Source organism: Mus caroli, unplaced genomic scaffold (genome assembly GCF_978045245.1).
Source record: "Mus caroli unplaced genomic scaffold, Mus_caroli_1 scaffold_14, whole genome shotgun sequence".
NCBI lineage: Eukaryota > Metazoa > Chordata > Mammalia > Rodentia > Muridae > Mus > Mus caroli.
In genome coordinates this window covers 70,811,583-70,836,306 of record NW_028227269.1, presented here as the reverse complement: position 1 = coordinate 70,836,306, position 24,724 = coordinate 70,811,583, and the positions used below count along the sequence as shown (strand labels likewise).

Sequence of the window (24,724 nt, the reverse complement as noted above, 5' to 3'; positions counted from 1 at the left end):
CATGTAGTAACTTTTGACCTCTATCGAATGTTGAGACCACTACCATAGCTAAAGGATGGCTATCTCCATCACCCCCACAGCTTCTTTATTCCTTTCTGCTCCTATTTCTGTTTCTTCTGTCACTATTCATTAATTTCTATTTCCTCAATTTTTAGATATATGGAATCATAGAATGTGTTCTTTTTGTTGTTGTTCAGCTTCCTTTACCTGGTATTATTACCTTGCTATCCATTCATGCTATTGTTGTAGACCAACATTTCACTCCTGTTTCTTAGTGAAGGGTACTCCATTGTGTGGCTGTAACACCCCATACTTATCCATTCATGTGACACTGCCATGTGCATCCACTTTACAGACACATGCATTTGTTTCCTTGGATTCACACTTGAGAATACAGTGGCTGGATCATTGCATCATTGCCTGCTTAGCTTTTTAAGAAAGTATCCATTTTCTGAAGTGATGCTAATATTCTACATTCCCACCTGTACACAGGAGTGTAATTCCTCCCAACCTTAAGCCTCTGCTGTCTGTCTTTGTAGCTCTGGCCTGTTTCTAACAGGCAAGTGTTGATGTCTCATTAGAGAGCTTTGTTTTATTTCACTGTTTATTTTTCAGTGCTGGGATCAAACCCAGATCCATTTTCATGCTAGGCAAGCATTCTTGACCCCACTGTGGATGTAGCTTGGCTTTCCCAAGGGCTCATGGTGTTGATTTGTCCCTATGCTTATGCGTGTCAGTCAGTCAGATGCTTCCGTTCATGAAGTATGTGCTCAAATCTGTGGCTTCTCTCATGATCAGGTCTTCTGTGTTCCTACCACTGAGCTTTGAGAACTTTACATATATCCCCATGTATTAAGCTATGTATTAGTCTTATAGTAGACTCGTTTTTCTAGGCTGTGGCTCGTGTCTCCATTGTCTTTTAAAGAACAATCATTTTCCTTTTTGGATCGAGTCTAATTTATCATTCAGCCTTTGAAGATTGTCCTTAGGATATTGTACCTTACGAAATCTTAGCATAGCCCAAGCCAACAGGAGAGTTTCTCCTTTTTCCCTCCATAAATTTTATGGATTCAGATCTTGCGCATGTATCTGCAATCCATTTTCAGTTAGCTCAGCTAGATGATTGTGAAACATTGGGTAGAAATTCACCGCTCTCTCTTTCATGCTAGTCGATACCCACTTCTCAGCACGGTTTGATGAAAAGACTGTATTTTCTCACCTGAATTACCTTCCTTGAAAAATCAGTCTTCTGCCCATGTGGGAGTCCTTTTATGGACTCTACCCTGACCCATTAATCTGCCTGGATGACTTTAGGCTGAGGTGTATGCCCAATAACTATAGATTTGTATGCTTTGAAACTATAGGAGAACCTTGTTGGAGAACTGACAGTGCAGTTCTCCAACAAGGTTCTCCACAACGAAAGTCGTTTCTCGTTAAGGGGAAATTCTGAATTGCTGATTAATTTTAAGACTTTCGGAGTGTTTCATCGAGATCACTAGTAAGATGCCTGGCTCTCTGATTTCCCTTACTTGTGACCCGACTAAATGAAAGTCTCCACATTATGTACTAATGAAAAGATTTAGTCTCCAACATTTGTATATAGACCACAGCACTAGCCTCTTAAGTATTGCTTACTATTTTCTTGTAATTGAGCTGTTTGTTTGTTTTTTCATTAGTACTTTGGTTGTTTGTTGGTCACCAGGAGACAGCCATTTATTATATGGTTTTTCATTCGTTTTATTCTTATGAGACTTATACCACCCATATGAAGAATAATAAATGTAACTGTCATTCTCAGTAAATCTGAGCTTTGTTCAGATTAGTGCTCTGTTTCTCTAGGTCCCAGGAAGCGTTTGTTCAAGCTTTGGTTGGACAGTTATCAAGATGGTTTTTTTTTTTTTCAGTGATTTTCTTTCGAGGCCCCTTGTCACAGTCTCTTACACAAACATGCTGAAGACCAAAATAAAAAATGTTTTATAAATTATAAAGATGTTCTACATCTCATGTTTTCTCTAATCTCCTGCAGTCTAAGGGATTGAGAAAATAAAAGATGTGGAATCAATGGCCATTTATGGGCTGAGAATTTATAAATAATGTGCTCAGTGTCACACACACACACACACACACACACACACACACACACACAGAGAGAGAGAGAGAGAGAGAGAGAGAGAGAGAGAGAGAGAGAGAGAGAGAAAAGCCAAGAATCCATATAGAAAGAGGGTCCAGCCAGGAAGAAGGGAGTATTTGTTTCACAGTGTTGAATCCCGATGAGTCCCAAGATTTTCAAAGAAAGCCAGCTGGAGACCCAGGAGAGCCTATGGTTTGACACCAGTCTGAAGCCTGACAGGCTGGAGACCCAGAGGAACTTCTATTTCAGTTGAAGTCTACAGGCAGGAGAAAAAAAAATCTAATAACTCAGACTAAAGAAGTTGGACAAAAGGAATTCTTTCTTCTTCGAGGGAACCATTGGCTTTTTTGCTTGTGTTCATATCATCAATTGATTGGAAGAACCATCTACATTAGAGATGACAATCTGTTTTATTTTTGGCTTATAGGATTTCAAAACACCTGTTTAGAAATACCTGGAACAATTTTTTTAAGCAAACATCTGGGTACCCTTAAGCCCAGACAAGCTAGGTATTATGCTTCCTCTCAAATGTAGGCAAAAGGAATGTTTTTTGATCCCTAGAAGCTAGCAGAGTGGCAGTTAAATAATTGTGCTTTTGATTTGTAATGGATGCCTATAGCATTTATCTTTACATTTATGTGTTGGGAAGCTAAAAGGTACAAGCATGAACTAAAACAAGCTTGTATTTTTTAGTGAACTGCTATAGGATTCAGGATCGAGAATCCTGAGCCTGCTTCTGTGTTTTCTAATATAATTGACATCAGTAATTGACAATAACTAGTCAGGCTTTACCATGTGCCTTATATCTGTATTTTATATATGTTAACTCATTTATTAATTGTAATTACTTTCATCAAGATGTGGTGATGCTAAGTTCTTCTATCTAGGGATAGAACTGTTATTCAACAAGTAGTCATAATAGGACTTTTAATTAGAAAGGAGTGCAGATATAATCCAGTGGTCCCCCTCTGCTGTTGAAGACAGAACAGTGGAGAGTTGGGAGCCTCCAGAAGGCAGGACTGGGATTGGTTCTTAGGTACCTGCCCCCTCATCATGGCTTCTTCCCCATGTGGCTGTCCTGACTTACTCACTTTCTCCCAGGGCCCCTCCATGCCTGTTCATCTATCATCTTCCTCTATTGCAACCTGGGATGGAGAACTCCCTAAGCTTCCTACATATTACAGAAGGATGCTAATGTTGCAGATACTGTGAGCGATGTTGCAGGTCGGTTCCATTATGGCTCGCTCAGAGAATTCTCTTGCACTTGAAGAGTCAGCACAGAACATCTGAACATCTTCAGTGTTGGCACTAAAGAGACTTGGCCACTTTAAAATTCAGACTCACATCCGATGTAGCCCAGGATTGCTTTTCACTCAGGTTTATTCACGCTCATCCTGCATGTAGCATCCAAAAGCGTTGTAACAGCACCGAGCTGTGAGTGGGCTGAGAGCTGATGAACAGAGACAAGGCCTTGCAGTTACAGCTCAGCAGGCTGTGTAGCTGCGTTCTAGGTAACGTCTTTTCAGAACCTATACTGGCATCACAAGAAGGTTCAACAAGATGGAAGCTATTCTAAGAGTGCCTGGAATTATTTTCCGTGGCAAAATTTTCAAGCACCACTAGTTGTGAATGTGTTTTACACCCTTGGGCAAAATAGCCATTAGGGCTCTCTGAGGCTTATTTCTGACTTTGTTCTGGGAACGCGCCCAGCCCCTGAAAATGAGGCTGTGGTATATGATTGGGATTGGCTAGTAAAATGTGAGGGAGAATTTCACAGTGGAAGAGGGTGCTTGCTTTTCAGCACGTGGCCCTCTGCTTTGTTGAAGCACAGATGTGGGGCTTCCTGTGTGAGGTAGATCAAGGCTCCTCAACCATCCCATCTAAGCAAGGAACAGGAGCAGGAAATGGGGCGTATTTGGTCTCAGCCCATTCCCTAGGCTTTCCATGTTGCAGTAGCTATCAGTCCCCTGTCATCGATCCACCTCCTGTACTTTGTAATTTTATAGTAACCTTCAATTTCTAAGACACTGCAAAAGTAACTACAATCTTGTGTATACTTTTTCAATATTTTCCCCCATGGGTAGAACTAATAAAAATCCAGTGTTTCTTGAAGTCACTGAAATTTTAAGGTATCTTCACATCAACTATTTGATTTTGGCTAATAAGAGGTTTTATTTTATTTTTTTAATTTTACTTACAGAGAGAGTCCAAAATATTTGCTGAAGGAATGAGCATTAGATAGTTGTGCAGTTGCCAACCTTAGGTGGGAAAACTAGAAAATGAAGCATTCGTTTGGGGATCGTACATCTTGACGTTCATCTTTATCCAGCTGCTATAGTGCTGGGCTGTGAAATTCCTGAGGACGGGGAAAGCTTGGGAGGCAGGACAATAAGAGAATTGACAGAAGCAAGGTAATCTGATATCAGACACTTGTCATAGAGTTTTATTCCACAGGGCATAAAATCCCACACTGCATCCCGCACCACTCACCACCCTGCCTCCCTATTTGCCACTTAGAACCATAGATGTTCAGTGTCCCAAGAAAATCTACCTGAGGGCAAGTGTGTCTAGAGTCGGCACATTCATTCTGAAACCATAACACACCCCTGTCTCTGTTACAGCCTCACAGATACCTTTATGTTCTAGGGCATTTCCCACTGTGACCTGGCAGTGAGAGCTGGCTGGCTGGTTTACAGTGGAGACCTTTGTGTAGCTACATCAATAGTGAGCTGTTGCTCGAGAGTGAGGGAGCTGGAAAGTCACTGGACCCCAGAGTCTGGCCTTAAGTCTGTTCGCTATTCCTTCCCACGGGGCTGATGCAAACATTTTATCCTGTTCCTTCCAGCTTACAGGACTCCAGTTCTTGCTTGTGGGTTTTTCCAGGCCCCGCCTTTGTCCTCCCTCCATGCTCTTGCCGGTGTCTACTACAGTCCTTTTAAGGTAGGCTTTACCAGCCTAGAAGTGAGCACAGTACCCTGGGGAGAGGCCGAGGAGTCTGAACACAGTTCCCAGCTTCTGTCCAGGTCCTGTGGCCAGTCTCTGTCTCTCTCCTCCATTCTTTATAATAACAGATACTTAACTCAGCACTTGAACAATGAATGGATGGTTAGATTATGGGGCAAGCACCGTCATATTTATTTAATTCTCCAGCTCTCCTTTGAGAGTAGAGACTAAAGACAAATACTTGAATGCCTTCAGGAAGATACACAGATTCTCCATGGAGAGAGAGGAGAAGCGATTCTGAATCTCTATTTAAGACTCAAGTTGGCATTTATCAAGTTAGGTGACTAAAGTAAGCGAGCCTGCCCGAACTCATTTCCTAGGAGGTAAACAGTGGCAACTTATTTTGGGCTCACATGGCTCACAGCACTCAAACATATCCGGTTTCTCTTGCACAGAAGAACTTAAATTAGATACAGTGTGAGCAGAAACAAAGCCCAGAGAGGCTGCAGCCTCCGCCCGTGCATCTCACAGACATATTCAAAATCAAACGACGTCCCCCAAGGGTAGTTATGTTCAGCATTCAAACAGGAGAGCTTGCCTAGACGGGAAGAAGGCGCCATGAGGTCTCAGGCGGGACGATGATGGGTCATTCCTGCTAGCCGTCCCTTGCCTTCTGTTGAAAGCAAAGCGGAAAAGGCCTTGAGAAGGGTAAGCTGTTGTCTATGAGAGACAGGCAACACCTGATGGTCTCTCCTGGAGCAGGGCTGCCTGATGGATTTTCATTTATAGCTCCACAGTCCTTGGATGCTGCAAAGACTCCGGCAGCCTATTGTTTTCTAGTGAGGTTTCCATGACTGGTTGCTAGGATTGGGGGCATGCTGAGTGTGGGTCGATGAGTGACTGGGTGGGCAAAATAAATGGTCTACCCAGGTTGCTATGGCAGCCAACGGAAGGGCAAGTCCAGTGAGAAGATAAAGCAGAGTGTATTAGTCATGGTTCTCCAGAGGAACAGAACAGAACTTTTTGAATTAATGTGTGTATTATGTATGTGTGTATGTATGCATGTATGTGTGTCTGTATGATATATATTACATATATATGTATATATATATATATATATATATATATATATGATTTTCTTTTAAAAAGATGGCTTACAGGCTGTGGTCTAGCTAGTCCAACGAGGCTGCCTACCAACAGCAGGTCCAAGAATCCAGTAGATTAGATGTCTCAGTTAGTCTTTAGTACATATCAGGACAAAGAAGTAGTCTCTAATGCCAGAAAGGCAATGGACTTGCCATCGAGAGAAAGAGCAAGCAGGCAAAAAGAGAGCGAGCCTCCTTCTTCCATGTCCTTTATATAGGCTGCTGTCAGAAGGTGTGGCCCAGATTAAAAGAGTATCTTTCCACCTCAAAAGGTCATGATTAAAAGTGGGTCTTCCCACTTCAAATCATTGAATTTAAAATTAAAATGCTTGGGTTTTAGTTAATTCCACATGTAGTCATTTGACAGCCAAGAACAGCTGTTATACCCCATGATGCAAAGAAGGCATGTGCAGTAAACAGCGTGCAGAGAATGGTGTGCAGTGAATGACACACCCAGGCAGCGGTTAGTAACAGATTCATCTGGTGTCACTGCACCCCCATCTGCCTGGGTGTCTTCTCACTCTCAGAGAAGATCAAATACCTCCTCCTCAGAGAGGCTCTCTAACTGCCCAATCCAGATGCCACACCGCTGCTTCCTTCTCTCCCTCCCTATTGGCCAGGCCCATTGTATTTATTTATTGCTACTTATCATTGGTGTTTCTGTGGTGCAGTTTACACTTATCTATTTATTTATTTACTTATTTATTTATTTTACTACCAGGATATATTTATCATAAAAACAGGAGCCTGTCCTTCTCCCATGATGCACCTGTTGCCTGGCATAGAGCCTGACATAGAATGGGCACCCAGTAAGCACTGGCTGGGAGAAAACTGGCTACTCATTGGGGATGAGCACTGTTATTTATTCATCTTGGAATTTTGAATTTCTGGCTCAAAAACAGTTATTGGATACAAGTGTGAGTATGGGGTGAGGCAGAGATAAACCAGGGAGGTTGTCCCTGTAGACAGTCTTTCTCACAGTCTGTTCACAGAAACATAGAATTCCAGTAGGGAATTCTGGGACCTCCAGCCAGATGCCCAAAAGGATGGTTGTAGCCAGACTGGGACTGGAAATATGATGGCCTAGTCAGGGAGGGGAAACTGCTGTGGGCGACCAGATATAAGGGCAGTGTTACTGTGAGTTCTGAGGACTTTTATGCCCCGTGTCATTGACCCACACAGCAGCGTTACCAGGGAAGTTCTGTTACAGCTCTCATTTTTGTACAGGATGAAACCGATGCATAAAGCAAGTACACAGCTTACTAGAGGTCATTGTAGGGGTAGAGCCCACACCCCAGGGCTCTTCACAGGACCATGCTGAGAACTGAGACAATTTGCATCTGGGTTTGTGCTCAATAACTGAAGGCTTGTGTTTTTCAAAACCTACTTAAATAAGGGTTCGTAAAAGTTTCAACCTCCCTTACGGCCCACGGACTAAAGGTAGGGGAAGAAAATGGCTAGTAGGACAAGGGGAACAGAGACATGCTTAGAAGTAGTTCTTGGGGCGATTCCAATCTTTGTTGTCTGCAGTCCAGTCCACTAGCAAAACACCAAACATGAATCAGCAACAGCAGCTCGATCTAGAAGAAATCAACAAAGTCTAGAACACCACCAGATGTTCTTTGGTGTTCTTCTTTCTATGAAGTCAAAGACAAGCGAAGATCAATCAGTTAAGAAAGCAAGGCAAACCAATGCAATGGCGTCATCAGTGAAGACCAGCATCAACAAAGTCCAATGAAGACTAGCAAGCAAACTCATGCTAGAGCATTGTCAGCAAAGGCCAGCAAGGAGAAGCCCAAATAAGACCAGCAAGGCGAACCAATGCAATAACGTTGTCCACTCTCTGTTGGGTTGTACTTATACTCTTTCCAAACATATGTTGTCCCAAACATCTGCTTCAGCTCACATCACATCAGACAACTTCCAGAAAACATCACATGACACAATTGAGTCTCCAATGAAACCACAAATTCCCACTTCAAATAACTTCTCTCCCCCCCACTTCTCACCCTCTCCCATCTTCTTCCTCCCTCACCCTCCCGATCCTACTTACCCTCCTCACCCACCCACCCACTCCCTGTTTTGGTTGGTATCTGTCTCCAATCTTGTATTCTTGTTTTTCTGCTTCCTCGTGTAGTGTTCTTCTTTTTTAAAGTTATATGTTGAGGAAATGTAAGTATTCTATGATTTGTTTAGTAATACCAAACTCAGAAGGAAGTAAAAACAGGAGACAATGCTAAGGCAAGAAACATGTGAACTGACTGCTAGGTTTTTGTTTTTGGCTGGAAATGTCATAGGAATGTGTGATCTATGACAAGGTTACAGGCATCTGGTTTGAGTTCAGTATGTAAAGAACTCAGTGGCTTTAGATCTGTCACTAACACAAGTCTCTTTTTTATCTTCTCTAAAACAGACAAAGATGAGGTTCTGTGGCGAGCAAGCGCTTAATCTCGTGTTGCAGTACAAACACTAGTAACACACACTACTGGGGCTGTGTGGACTCACTTGTCTGCTCCTGCCTTGGAGAGGCTGTTTCTGGAGAGCAGGAACCTGGGCTTGGTACTGTTGCATCTTTTCATATTAGCCCCATAGTAGGTGTCTTACCTGTACACTGTCAAAATGCTAAAATCCCAGAAGATGGGCTTGGAGAGTTGGCTAAGTGGTTAAGATCACTTCCTGCTGTTGCAGAGGATCCAAGTTCAGTTCCTAGAATCTAACAGCTATAACAGTTCCAGGGGATCCAATGATCTATCTCTCTTGGCCTCGGAGGGCACCAAGCACATATGTTGTATGCACACACACACACACACACACAGAGAAAGAGAGAGAGGGGGGGGGCAGATACTCATACACATTTTATAAGCTAAATTTTTTTAAAATCAGGAAATAGGTGTTCATAGTGCACACCTTTAAGCCCAGCACTTGGGAGGCACAGGCAGGCAGATCTATGAGTTTGATGCCAGCCTGGTGTACAGTGTGGGTTTCAGGACAGCTAGGGCTACAGAGAGAAACCTTGTCTTGAAAAAGACATAAGGAGACACATTTGACTACTTGTTTTCCAGCAGCTTGCTTGGAGTGAGAGGATTGTCTTGCAACTGCCACCCTCACTGTGTTAGGACTCCAAGCTAAGCCCATAGTCTCAGGTATCTCAGAAGTCAGAATGAAGAGCCAGCCAAAGTTCCCAGCTGGGGACATGGGGGGCCTTTGTACCACTGGGAACATTTGATAATGTCTAGAGACAGCTTTGATTGATAGGACTCAGGTGCTAAAACATCTGGAAGGCTGAGTCCAAACATCCTGTGATAAGCATAATGTCCTCAACGATGAGGAATTACACGCTCCAAGTACTCATGATGCCAAGACCGAGACACTCTGAGGCAGAGGAGAGAGATAGAGCAAGCCTGAGAGCAGATATGGGGAGCTAGGGGTATAACTGTGTTAAGCAGGTCAAAGAGTTCTCTGCAGGAAGGGCAGACCGCCAAGCTTCGGGAAGCCAAGGATTAGGACTTAGGCCATACGTTTGGACAAATGTGTAGTGTGCCATCTGCTTTCTGAACCAGGAGACTCTGTGCATCTCTTGAGAAGCATCCTTATGCTGGCTTTTTGGTTGGGTTCATCCTGGAATCAAAAAATGGGATGGGTATTTGAGAGGCAGGTAAAGGTGCTTGCTTTGTAAGCTTCACAGCCTGAGTTAGATACCCAGAACCCATGAAGGGAAGGGATAATGGACTCCTGGAAGTATGTACTGTTGCACGTGTGCCTGCAGACACACACACACACACACACACACACACACACACACACACACACTCGATAATATTGCTAATAGTAAAACATAAAACAGTTTAAGGAGAAATTGGCGTATTTCTTGCACCTGATCCTGACTACAGATGTTTGAACTAAGCATGGCCAATGCTATTATTTCCATCTTATTGCAGGACCTCTGCAGAATGCCAAGTATCTCAGGGTTACTGCTGCTTTCCAAAACACCATGACCAAAGTAACTTGGGGGAGGAAAGGATTTATTTGGCTTACACATCCACAGCACTGTTCATCATCAAAGGAAGTCAGGACAGGCACTCAAACAGAGTAGGAACTTGAAGGCAGGAGCTGATGCAGAGGCTGTGGAGGGGTGCTGCTTACTTTCTTGCTCCCCACGGCTTTCTCAGTCTGCTTTCTTATAGAATACAGACCACAAGGATGACCCACTAAAATGGGCTGGGCAATCTCACATTAATCACTGATTAATAAAATGCTCTGCAAGGCCTCTTATTGAGGCATCGTCTCAATTAATGCTCATTTCTAGCAACCCTAGCTCATATCAAGTTGACATAAAACTACCCAGCACACCAAGGGTTAAGCAGTTGCCCAGTATACAGAAAACAGCATACTCTCCAGGCTCTGACTAAGGGAGTCAAATCCAATCAGAGGGGGAGGACTCCCCGGTCCTCCCTGCAATTCGTCAAAGGAAGTGGTCAGACACAGGCCATGGTTTATGCTGACAGTTCCACATGTAGAAAATTGGAAGAATTTTGTCAACTTTTATTGAACAAACCTCATCAACAAAATCAGAAAGTTCATGCCTTTTGATAATAGCTCATTTTTAGTGGCATGTTTTATTTTCCCAGGTTTTTTGAAGTATAATTGGCAGATACAATTGAGTATATTTAAAATTTGTGACACAGTGGTATATGGCTAAATAATCATGCAGTCAGGTCAGAGAGCCTGGCCACCATTTACAGAGCTGCCCCTCGCATTGATTTGATTTTAGTGTAGCGAGAACACCTAAGATTTCGTTGCTCAGAAAATTTCAAGTGTATAATGTATCATTACTAATCACAGTCACTATAGTATATCATTATAGTTTATTATATGTAATATCAAATATGTTCTAGATCATAAGGAGTACATACTGTAATGTATTATAGTATATTAAATCTCCAAAACTTATTTATGTTACAGCTGAAAGTTTGTCTCTTTCATCACCAGCTCCCCTACCCTCCCATCCTGGTAACCAGACTCAGGACCCAGCTTCTGAGTCTAGCTTTGCTAGGTTCTCCATGTAAGTGGATGCTATGATAAACCATACAGATGAGAGGGCTTATAAGGAGCACTAACTTGAAAGCAGATTAACGGATGCAGTAGTTCCAGTCTGCAGGATGTTCACTATGTCCAGGTTTAGCATTTTGAGGACATTATTTTAATTTTCTCTTAAACAGCACTCCAGAAACAGCGTCTGCAACTGTTCCCCACCATGGTATCTGAAGAGCCCTTAGTTCGGAGGAGGTGACTAACCTGCTCAAGGTGACACAAGGAAGAAAACACATTAAATCAGCCTTCCAGATGTGTTAAATATTACATCAAACATGAATCAGGCACCACTGAATATCAGTTTAACTAACAAAAAATACAGCAGACAATAAAGCTGACAGCACCCTGGGCAATAGGCACACTGCTGACCCAGGAAGCAGGGGCCAGGGAGGCCAGGGTGCACCCTTCAGAATCGTTCTTCAAGACAAAGAAGTCAGTGGGAGAAGCCAGTTAGGAAAATGCTAGTATATTCACTGGTTTCCATTGTAAAGGTTGTATTGAAAGGCATTATGGCACATTTATTAAATAGGCTCTTTCACAGTTTTTTTTCAAACAAACATGGAAGTTATTCTTGTTATGATCTACTTTGTTGCATTTGTGCAATACAGGCCTGTTTTGACAGACATTGGAGTTGAACCTGAGATTACTTGGTGACTTTTTGTAGAAAGCCAGTCCAGCTGGGTGAAATGGCATATGTCTATAATATAATATGTCAGCATTCAGGAGGCTAAGGTAGGAGGAATCACATTTGAGGCCAGCCTGGGATATGTAGCACAACCCTATCAGAACAAACCAACAAAACCAATCCAAAACCTGCTCTAAGAGATACATTGTCCCCCCACCGCCCCCGCTAGCAGTGCTCATCAAACATCGTGCTGGCTATCTCCTCCTGCAGACAGTCTCATGCCGTCCTGCCTTCCTTTCCTTTTCTTCACAGAGCTTACTGCAGTTTGCAATTATAACAGCTCCCCCCATCTCCTCACTAACAGTTAACGTCTTAGTTTATCACTAAAGTATAAGAGGTTTTATGAGACCAGGGACCACCACTTGGGTGATCCTAACTTGAGTGCACCCTGCCCTCCCATGTAGCCACTTAGTGGCAATGTCTTGAGTAAGTGGGCATATTTATGTTAGTACTTGAGATCCATATTTGACTACTGCTTTAGCAGACATATTTCTTAAAATGCCTTGCCCCGTTCTCTTCAATTCACCACGGACTCTTCCTCAGGCTATTAGCTGCATTTAGACACATACCAAGCAAGGCTTTAGGCTACTGAGTGCTTTGTACTTTGATCCTACGCCCGCCGTCTGAGTTCTATGTTGATATTAAATACAGCCTGCTTTCTTGGATTGAATCTTCTATCTCAAAATTTCCATGAGAAATAAATATTGCTTAAGGTCTCTAAAGCACGGCACTATACAAGTTGCTGGGGATGGAGTAGAAAGCCTAATTCCTCCTGCTCTCATTTTCTGGGAGCTCCCTGTAATTTGGAGAGGCAGACAACTATGCTGTATTGCCACCAGGTCAGAGCTATTGCAACAGAGAATTGAAGAAAATGCTAGCGGGGTGGACAAGAGCAGACAGGGGCTTCCCAGGAAATGGTTATTTTGTTCATTACAACAAAAGGTCCGTATTGGCAGTGACTAATCATCTTCATATGTTTGTGTGGGTGTTTGCATACCCTTTTCTTTAGACTTGGGCATAAAGAATGAGAGCCAAACAAAGCAGAGGAGAGACAAGAATCCATGACATTGGAATGTCAGGGAGAAACTGCCTCTGTATATCAGGATGCTGAGTACCCCAAGTGGAGTAAGCATTACCAAGGGAAGGCTGCATGGAGTGGCATCTGAGTGACAGGGACAGGAGGTACTGCTAACAGCAGTGGCAAGCAGGACAGACACACTAAAGCCCAAATGAAATAATGGGTTGCTGGAGACAGTTGCTGACCTAGGTCTTCTTTAAGGGCTGGAGATTGGCAGTGTAGGAAGGATGAAGAACAAAGGGACTCCAGGGACAGAAGAAGGGTTTTCAAAAGGCTGAACACAGGGCTAGGGTGGGGAATGGAGTGGTGTGAACTCAGTGGGGGGTGAGAGAAAGGTCTGCAGGAACTGTGAGGAGGAAGGAGCCTTCCAGGGACCAGCTCTGTGCATCTTCTAGGCCACATAGAAGGCAGGTTTCCATGGAGACCATCTGCAGATGTGCCTGCCCTTGGTTGATGGGCAGGGAGCAGTTGAGGAGGTGAAGACAGTGTAAACAAACTCTCATCAAAGAATCTTGGCAGGGAGAGAATGAGTTGCTGGGACTACAGCATCCAAATGGAAATGAGTGAGTGACAGTGGGACCTGTCCAAGGAAGTGACAAAGGCAGGGCCCCCTGAAGCTGGCAGGAGACTCGATTCTGAACCCTCAGTTTCAAATGCTAGACCTTCTAGGACTACCCCCTCCAAAGTATGAAATCCAGAGGAGGAGCTGCTCCTTGTGTTTGAAGTTGAAGAACCAAGCCATCCTGCATGCCATGTGCCGGATAGAGGGTAAACACAGAGGGTCGCCAGTGCCGGGACAGTGGCCTTAAAGAAAAAAGTTCTAGGAATAAATGGCTTTTTAGAGTAAATAAGAGCTGTCTCCTTCCAAGAGATTGCATCTCAGCAGTGATTTATTACAGGCCCTGCTTGGAGTCCATGAATAATGCACAAGGCTGGGTCTTGAGCAATATAAAATAGCTCGAGCACACATACACACTGCTGTGAGCAATACATAATCTTAGAGTCTAGCTTTGCTATTTTCACAAAGTAGCTGATTCTTATAATCCCAGAGTAAAAGTCCTGAAATACCACGTCTGAGAAAATCAGGCGGAACACAAACAGGGCCAACTTCTCCTTATCTGAGTAAAATTACCCCAGAGAGAACGAGGCGGTTCTTCTGAGCTGTGAACGTTCTTTCTTTGTTTGGGTTGCCTGTAGTAGCCTAAAACCATTCAGGTTGCTTTACTCTCGTGGGTGAATGAGATCATTCAGAGATTAATTTTCAGCTTTCCTAATCAGGGTTTACCCAATGGATAGTGTGGAGTCGGCACCACACTGGCTTGTTAACGCCACAGAAGATCAGACCCAGTGGCGCTCGCAAGAATGAACAAATGGGTTGAAACCATTTGAGAGCCAGTAGGGCTCAAAGAGCTCTGTTTGTTTAGCTTTTCCTCTTTGTTAGCTTCCTGTAGGGGAAGGAAGGTTCTGACTTCAGAGCCTGTCCTCCTAGCTGTAGAGCTGCATTCAGTGATACAATGGGACCCCAGGACTCTTGGCCTGACATCTCTGTGGGCCCTACACTGGCATATGAGTTACTTAGTTCAGGTTTTCTGCTTACAGCAGGAACTCTTAATGCCTCCTCTGGGGCTCTGTCTTTGTTTTTCTGCCTTGATCTATGTGCAATGAGAGTCTTATTGATCTCCTTGGATCTTATGGTCTGGATGCTGAGTGCCAGGGCACCTTTGCAACCTCTTATGTAATGTGTGTGCTTTGTGGGGATTACGTCTGAGATGCAGCAGGCATCCTGTGTGAGTGAGGAAACCTAGACAGAGTGGGGTCATACACAGATCCCAGCACTGTTCAAGTTTGCTTTCTACTGCTGTGATAAACACCATGACCAAAAGCAACTCTGGGCGGAAAGGGTTTATTTGGCTTATGCTTCCAGGTCACGGCTCAAGCGACAGCAGGAGCTCCAGGCAGGAAGCAGGAAGCAGGAACTGAAACAGAGACCATGCAGGAACAGTGTTTGTGGTTTGCTCTCTGTGACCACCTGTTCAGATTGCCTTCTTATACAGCCCACAGCCATCTGCCCAGGGGTAGCACTACTCACACAGGGCCAGTTCCTACCACATCAATAACTAATCAGGAAAGTGCCCCAGGGACTTGCCTACGGGCCAATTTGATGGAGGCATTTTTTTTTTCTCACTTGGGGCTCTGTCTTCCCAGATGACCCCAGCTTGCATGTAATTCGGCTCAAGTTGTGTGAGTTCTCCTGATCTAGAAGCGTGTGAAGTGGGTAAAATGAAGTGCCGTGTAGGAGGTTAACTGATGGGAGGCTCCATCTATGCAGCTCTGCTGGGACGAGACTTTTTGGTGGTGTGGATGCTTTGGGATCATTCACGCTCCTGTCGCTAACCCCTTCCCCCTACTCTGTAGGTAAAGTCACCTACAGGTAAAATGCACCTCCCCGGTGCATCAAGCAGGTTAGACTTGGGAGGAGTTTAGCCTGTCCCTGGTGCCCCATCTTGGCTGAGAAGACATTTGTTAGCATCCCCCCACAAACTCACACGACAGACGTTAATAAAGTTCAATTATTTTCCAATAAAGCCTTGCCATGTAATTCTAAGAGCTCCCTCCGTGCTGGTGGTGCATTGCCTTGTGTGCTCTTTCTAGAGGTCACTGGGCTACAACGAAAATCCAGGCTCCTGGTGTGAGATAAGGGCTTTTGATTTGGACTCCAGCTGCTGTTTCAGCCCTGCTTGGGGTCAACCTGGGTTTATACCACCAGTGACTCATCCAATTCCCTGGGTACGCTGCATTTCTTTGCTGCCGTAACTGTGATTGTGCTTGCCCCATTCCTCACCTGGCTGGCTCCTTCAAAGGCTAGAGTATTCTTCTATTTATATACCACCCTCATTTGGGAGCCTTTCTGGAGTGTCCCTCGTTAGCGCACAGTGCTCCTGTATACCATAAGCATATGTTTTATTGCTTCAGTTAGATACCACATCTCTTCGTATTTTTCTTTGTTTTGACTGTTTGTAAAAGAATAGCAAACACTGTGAAGTCTGAGATTCCTCCCTGCTTGCCAGCTCACAGGTTAATCTGCAAGCTGGCAGGAGACAGGTAACATCTGAGCCAGAGGCAGCGGCTCTCACAGCTGGCAGTGTGAACCTGTTCTTCCTATCAGGTCCCCGTGACCGTGACCACTGTATTCCAGTGGAGTGAGGTGAGCGCCATACAGCCCCGGTGTGTGTTGTACTCACAGTGGTTTTGCACCACAGTTAGGGAACTAGAAGCTTTGGAACCCTCTCATCTTCTAGTAGGTGGCTAGCAGACCTGACAGAACTTTGCCCCAGACAGAGACATTTTCATATCTCAACTGGGAAGCAAACCTGCCTCCTGCCTAGGATCCAGGCCCTCTTTCAGGCTGTTTGCTATATGAATATTCTTGGACGTGGCAGCATCATTATGACGATCAGGAGACACATGAAGCCTCTTCTTCCTGCTCTGGGAACCAACACAAGGAATGCAGTGGGGACACTGTAAATATTTATTGACAAGTGATTAAAAGTGGCTGGAAATATTTTAAAAATACTTTCTGAGAGGAATAATCAAGCAGAACCTATACTTTTTGGTATGAGGTTTTGTTTTGTTTTGTTTTTTTTTAAACTGCAACCCCTCAAAGTGTGGTTACTATCCGAATTGGCACAAAATTGAAAGCAATGACTCCCCCAGAACCTACGAGTTATCAATAGTCTGAGAGAAAGGGGCAAGGCCTCATGAGCCCCTCTCCCGCCTGTGACTGGCCATTGATAGTTCTGGGGGTAAGCAACCACAGCTGAGGTGAGATCCCATTTAGGGTGACTGCATCAGGCCCCAAGGCAGCATCTCTTGTCTCTTCTCCTACCTTCCAGCTTTCGTGCTAAGCATGGAAAGCTTATCCTTACAAAGAAGGACAATTAGCAGATTCACTAATTAGGCTCCTGTGGATCCCTCCATCCCACCAAGCCTTTCATTTGTGTAATTATTGCTTGTGCTTTGGTGCAGCATAAACTTTTAAGACATTTTTTTTTCCACCCAAACCTAACTCCCTGATCTAAACTGAGTAAATTCCAGCATCCTTCTGGTGATGAAAACACTTAGTGTATTACAAGTAAATCTAACTTTACTTAGAATATACCTCCAAGGGTTCAAGCAGAAATGGTTTTATTCTCACTTCCCAGTCACTCCATCCCCACCCCCATCTTCCTCATTGAACTGGTTCCTCCTCTGTGGATAAATCTTAGAGTGGGTCCTACAACTTGCCCATGCTCTAGGGAAACAAAACTTTCTCCTCTAATGTAGTGACAGAGACACTTGCGGTTCACATGTCCTGTGCTGTCATCTAACTCTGTTCAGTCTTTCTAAAGTCAAAGCGTTCCCACCACACCAGGCTCTTCCTCATGAGAGGGATGTGGAAGAGACCAGGCTGCTTTTGAGTCAGTTCCGCCATGGCTTAGGGCAGCTTTTGCCTTTCCAGCAGGAAGGAGAGGATGTGAGACAGGAACAGACCCCAATGGTTTTCTCAAGGGCAGCTGATGCGGAAGGCTGTGGCTTCCCTGCTGTGGCAGAACTTTAAAGCTTTCTGCCAGTGTTGTGGCCTCTCTTCAACTGCCCTTCCTTACAGTCCTCCCATCAGGCTCCTCTTTGCTAGGATGTCCACATCAACTCTACCTTGATGTAGCTGAAATCTCCAGGCAGTTCTAGGGTGACCTTCAGACCTTCAGGGATGGACCCAGGAGGATGTTGGGTTGACTTCCCCTTGGCTGTAGCAAAAGGTCTTTACTTTCCGAAAGCTCAGTTCTCCATTCTGTAGCCACAAACTGCCTCACATGGCCCACAGTGCTGTCATGCACCAGAATTTATACCTGGTTGGCCCGAGCTCCCCCGGAAGGCCCTCTGGGGGCTGGGATGCCCTGTCCTGCCTTCCTGTACCATTGAAATCTCTTCAGCTTGAACACCTTTGCCACACTGGATGAATTAGGGATAGAACGACAATACTGGTATTTGTTTGTTTGTTTGTCTTGTTTTGTGTGTTTTTCTCTCTCTCTCTCTTTCTTTACCACTTCCTTTGGAATTTTGTACTATTCTGTACTCTTTTGTTTTCAGCCTTTTGAAGCCTCAGCCAAATCTGAAATCTCATTTTAAAAAATTAGCATCAAAAAGTAAAATGCAAAAATCTATTACAATTTGCAATCAATCCTTTTTCCCTCTGCTAGATTATAATCAAGACTGATATCTCCTCTGCTGAGGCTGAGAAGAAAGATGCATAATAATGAGAAAAGAAAGAACTATAATTTTATGGGCCATGTTTTACAGTGTTATTAAACCAAATATGTAACTGTCTATGTTTATAATCTACATCACCCATTGTGTACATTTCTGGCCCTGACTTTATGAAACCCACAAGTAGCACTGAATCCAACAGACAAGATGAAAGCCATTCTTCTCTGTTCTGTGTTGTTTCCTTTCTGAGTCTTCTTTGATTTGCTTTGGGAAAGTACCTAATTTTGTGGAAATCACAGTGCCTCCCTCAGCTGTAAAAACCGAGAACTTTCTGCCTAGGAAATATATCAGCCACGAGTAAAGGCTTTTATGAAAGCAATTTTGAGAGTATGCTTTGGTCTAACCTCTGTGAAGCAACTGGGGGATTATGACACTATGTGAGCCCCGGAGGGAAAGATGGACTTACGTCACGGTTAGTGAGCTCACCAGTGATTTTAGTTTTAGTGTTAGAGAGGTGGGCTGCCGTGTCAGTCTTGAGACCCATCAGGATGTTCAGAGGTGAGGACCTAGCCAGACAAAGCCAGGATCTCTCACGCTCTCTGGCTGGAAAGGCTTTGACTTGTTTATGCCTGCAAACCCAAATTCTCTGCTATAATGCACTGTGGAATGGATGCAGTGTAGAATCAGAGGGTGTGGTGGTTCTGAAGGTTTCACTGTGGAGCTGAGTAGTGTAAACAAAGATATTGAGTCCTGTGAGTGTCCCAAGGGAAGGTGACCTGAAGGAGACAACAATAGAGGTAATTTAGAAAGACACTTAACCACATCAACAGGTTGTTAAAGAACATTCCACACTCCGGAGAAGCACCGAGTTTGTAAAAGGAGATTGTGTTTAGTGAATTTGAAAATCCTCCATCCCCCAGAGATAACTCCTGTGGCCTCCCTGTGCAAAGCCATTGCTCTGATCTGTGATCTGCTTGGGACTGCTGTGTCCACAGTGTTACCTGCCGCAGTGTGAGAAGTCCACTCAGAAAACCCAGGATTCCTTGTTTAAGGATGAGACATTATGAAACAGAGCTGGGGTTTGTTGAAAGGCATTTAAAATATAGATTTCAAGCAGTAGGAGAGAGAGGGGGGGGGGAGGGGGAGAGGAGAGGAAGAGGGGAAGGGGGAGGGGGGAGGGAGAGGAAGAGGGGGAGGGGGAGGGGGGAGGGAGAGCAGGCACTCAGGAAAGAGGCACCCCATAAAGCACATGCTTGGGCTCTTCTCGAGAGGGTGACACTTCATTTTCACCATGACAGGAGATCAGGGTAGAGTATCCAGCTGTATCTTCAAAGGATTCCTGATAAACCTAAATGAGGTGTCAGGTTGTTTCTGAAGGGTGGCTAGCAGGACTGTAATCGACAAAGTAAGTCAGTTAATCATAGGAATACAGGATGGAAGGTAATCTCTACTGTGAACAATGTTAACAGCCGTGTCTGCGATTCCCAGGAGGAATTCTGGGGGAAGGAATGGGTGACAATTGATATGTTAGCAGAGAATACGTTGTATGTAGGATATTATATTATCTCTGCGTTGGTAACCTTTGTGCCACGTGCTCTTCATTGCACACAAATTCTCACTTCTCAGCTTCTTAGATGCCCGAACCAGACTCCCAAGTAAGGGGCTCCTTTCTGACACCCGAATTCTCCCTGTTTACTGTGTCTTAGTGGCAGCCACTGGGAAAAAAAAAATACTGTCCGAGGAAATCTCAGTCAGATGCCACAGTGACTTCAAATTCAATGCTTCTTAGTAACCAGCAAAACGTCATTTGGTGGTTATGTGCTAGTGGCCCTGTGGCGTTCGCCTGTCTCCATGATCAGGGGTTTGGAAGAACCCGGTACGTCCATGACACTGAACAAAACCCACGGCACCTCACTGCATTTCTAGAAGGAGGCCCATCTGACACTCAGTGTGACTGGGGTTGAGTTCATTGCTTGATACAGTAATTCTGATGGCCTTGCAACAAATATTTTTAAATACTGTGGAATAAGGATGTGGACAGTCTTTCAGGCTCCCACTGAGCTGTTTGTAGTGAGGGAGTTAGTACACAGGTGAGTATTCTATACTGCCTCTGAAAATTATTACTTGAATGGGCTAGTTCTTCAATTACATTTCACATAGATTATAGCTAGAAATATGAATTGTGATCTGTCAGAATGGTCTGAAGGATTCCTGTCCACATCTCTGCATTGGGAGCATCTTCCCTCCAGTGAGACCCCATACCAACATCATGACCGATGTGTGTGACAAGCATGACACGGCATCCATGTGATCCATTTCGACACCTGTAATCCCAGGGCAATCATGAGAAAAACCACCAGACAGGCACTAAATGAGAGAGAGAGAGGAATTGTACAAGGTACTGACGGGGGCACCATAAAACTCCTAGGAATAAAGACGGCCTGAAAACAAAACAAAACAAATACCCATCATGGCTGATAGCTGGGCCCCAGCACTCAAGAGAAAATGTCGAGTCTGTAAAGGTGTGAGAGGCATCCCGGGCCCACTGGCCAAGCAGTCGAGCCGTGTACAAAAAGATCTGTGTCTTAAAGAAAAGGATGGGAAGTGACTGAGGGGGACACTGGACATCAATCTCAGGCCTCTACATAAAAAGACACACTTATGTGAACACATATACCACACACAATCATACATGCACACACACACACACACACAACTGAAAGGAAACGTGAAAAATTATGGGTTTAAGTTCAACTTTTGTATCAGTATTGATTCTACTACTTGTAGAAAATTTGACATAATGACACAAGCAAACTGTTAACATTAGGAGAACCAGCTGGGGAGCCATTTGGATCATCTCTACAACTCTGCAAACCTCAAACTGTTCTAAAAAGTTTGGGTGAGAGTACGCAAATAAATAAGTTCTAAATGTAAGAGGGGAGGAGCCTTCATCACATACAGACAAGTAACAGTAACAGGTGAAAACCCCCTCCCTCCTCCCTCCTCCCTCCTCCCTCCTCCTCCCTCCCTCCTTGCTCCCTCAGGTGACAAGGAGTGAAGCTCTGGAAGAACAGAGCCACCCATCAGCACAGGAAGCCATGGGTAATGAATCCAAGCAGAAAGGATGTAAGTAGGTCGAGGTAATTCTTACAGTGCTTAGTTTGTCTGAGGCTGTACATGATACTGAGTGCCCAAGTTAGGAAGTGCTGGGTACCCTGGCCCCGCTGAACTATACAGGGACCAGACCCTGCAAAGAATGTTGCCTCTTAACTTGAATAATTCAGGCCAATGTGGATGTGGGTGGCCTGAATTGTCTGTATCATTGCCCTAATTCTTCATTTTGACTGTGAAGACCTGGCTTCCGAGGGAAGTAGGCCATTCATTCCCTGAGACGCTAGCTCCCTTCCTGAGGGATGAAAATGTCCTTAACCCTTCGGAATCCTTTTTTTTTACAGGTGGATCAGATCACTAGCTGGGAAAGGCAGCAGTCTATTGAGCAGCCTCAGAGTAGCTTCAAGGCACGCAGGCCAACTTGTGCAGGAGAGACTCCCATTGTCTCCCTAACAGACATCCAGAGAGCTGGAGACAAGAGCAGCTCTGGGGACTCTGGTTACAGGTGTCCTAGCCCCAGATGCGTTTAGTCACTGAGAGAAGGAGACATCCTGTCTTCGTGATTTCATTTAGATAGCTAGCTATTTCCTGCTGGGCCAGTGCATTTCTCGGAGAGTAAATGACATGTTTTGTTCATTGCTTAGACTGGGGACACAGGAGATTGTTGCATGGCCTCTCTTTGTTGAGCAGTGGAAGCTGAGGAGAGCTAAATGTCACCTGTAAATTACCTAGCATTTCTCCTCCATGTGTGAATGAGTTCTTTGATAACTAGCTATTGGTTACCTTTTAGACAGGCCAAAAGTGCTATCTGGCTCTGGCTTAGCAAGATTATCACATAATTTTGGTTGGGGAGAAACAATGACTCGCTAATATAATCAGATCTTCTGCCTGTTCTAGCGAGTCTGATTCTGCTTTGGTTTTAAGCAGGTACCAGGAAGTCAAGGCCAGGAAGCTTCCCCCAGTCGTAGAGTTCTTGGTTGACACAGACGACTTCTCTTTTACTGTAGCCACTTGGATGTTGGAACTGGCAACCAAAAAAAGTCTTTAAAAATGACATCTATGAGTATTAAATGTACCACTAACCATTCGGTGCTGGTTAGTATCAAATTTAATACAGGCAGCAAGTGTGGATGGAGTGTGCTAATAGCCAAACTTGGCTGAAAGTTTTCCATCAATTACTGAAACAGATACCAACCAAGATGTACTCACAGCTAAGACTGAGATACAGATTTAGAGGAAACCAAATCACCTCTAAACAGAACCAAAGGCGCATCCACTCTGCTGAAGCAGAATCGGGATGACCACGCCCACCTAGGTTCTCATAGATGCTGCTGGGCCGGCTGTGTCCCCACCCTCCAAACAGCATCGTCCTAGGCCCTACCGCTGGAAAGGCCGTAGTTCTGTTTATAAAAATGTTATTCATTCACAGTTTTTAAAAGCTCCATTTTGACTAATAATTAACTGGAATTAAAGAGGAAAATAAGCTCATTTTATGAAGTAACCATAACAGTTGCTTCATCAAATTCAAGCTGTCCACAGTGCGTCCAGACATCAGTCCTCAGCCCACAGTCCTGGGAACATGGGAACCCGAGAACACGGGAGCTGTTAGATGCTCCCGTATAGTGCTGCTCTAGAAGGAGTGTGTGTTCATGATAAGTCCTGTCTGACCACATATGCATTTGGTTTGGGGATACTTTTGCTCATACATCCCCCCCCCCCCCCCACGAATTACTGTTTTCTCCTGGAACAACATGAGGCTGAAAACCCTGGAACTTTCTCTAATATCACACAAGTCTACCCTATAATAATATTGGATCTCGTCAGATATGACATGCCATAAATTGGCTGAGATTATATTTCCAGGGAGGTGGGACAGTTGGAAAAGTGTTTGCCATCCAAGTATAAGGACTCAGGCTTGGCTCTCCAGCGCCTCGGCATGGCATAGAAGAGTCCCAGGAGCTAGCTCACTGACCAGCTAACCTTAGTGATCTGGTAAGCTCAAGGTTCAGAGAGAGACCCTGTCTCAAAAAGGAAGACAGGGCATGACTTGAGAAAACATCTGACATTAGCCTCTGGCCTCCACACAGATGTGCAAGCTGCTGTAGCAACACATCCCTCCCTCAGTGTGCACACACGAAGTGCACACCCATGAATATACACTCCCCCTGTCCTGCTATGTCTGCTGTGCTCTTGAAGGTAGGAGACCAGTCCTTGCTCCTGTTTTAGATCATTATCCATTCAAACAGTGGTTCTCAGCTTTCCTGATGCTGTGACCTTTAAAACAGTTCCTCCTGTTGTGGTGACCTTCAACCATAACATTATTTTTGTTGCTACCTCATAACTGTAATTTTGCTTCTGTTATGAATTGTAATGTAAATGTCTTTGTTTTCCAGTGGCCTTAGGTGGCCCCATTAAAGGGTTGTTTGACCCCCAAAGGGGTGGAGACTCACAAGTTGCAGACAGCTGCTTTAAAATGACTTTCAAGAGCTTTATGTTTGCCCTCATTTTGGCCCTCCCTAGGGGCCATTCTTGTGTACATCTGAATCTGTATTCCAAATTTTCATACTTAGCTCTCTCCTAGAGAACTCGGGGTAACTTTGATTACTTATCTGCTACAACCGAGTTTTTACGGGTGTGGGTTGCCACGGGCAGTGTCAGGGTGGTGGGGGTCAGGGTGTTTTGCCTCCATTTGTCCTGGATTTAGAAGTTTAGACACTTTTCCTTCTTTTTGGACTGAAAGGTGCCTGTCCTGTGTCTACTGTGGCGGGCAGTCACCATGCTTCTCAGCTTTGCTCTTATAATCCAGCAGCTCATCACCTCTTCTCAAGACAGTGGCCATACTTCCATCCAGTTCTCAGCCTCGTGACTGTGGCATGGCTGAGATGGCTGAGGGAGGTCTTTTTGTTTGCTTGTCTTTATTGACTTTGAAAGTTTTCCAGCTATTATTTTTCCAAATGTCTTTCTTCTTTAATGATGTTCTTTATTCTTCTTCTGAGATTCTGCTCACTCATATGTCAACTTTTTGTTTTGTTTTGTTTTTTAACATTGTCTCATGGATCCTGGATGTCCTTTCTGGTTGTTCAACCACTGTTAGTAACTGTGTGTCATCTTGGGTAATTTCTGCTTCCCCGTCTTCCAGTTCATGTCTGTTTCCTTCCTCAGTTGTGTCTAGTTAGCTGGTGAACTTGATGAAGGTTTGTAAGAGCACTTTAAAAAAAATATTTGTTTTTAATTATGTATATACGATTATGGATTTGTTTGGTTTGAGGATTCCCAGAGAGGGTCTGTCTCATCCT

The 24,724-nt window shown here is 44.3% G+C and overlaps 1 protein-coding gene across 1 annotated transcript in view; it reads left to right on the top strand.

The window, feature by feature from the left end:
* Rtn1 (reticulon 1) overlaps nt 1–24,724 on the top strand; it is a 202,965-nt gene that overhangs the window by 30,088 nt on the left and 148,153 nt on the right. The window lies entirely within an intron of this gene.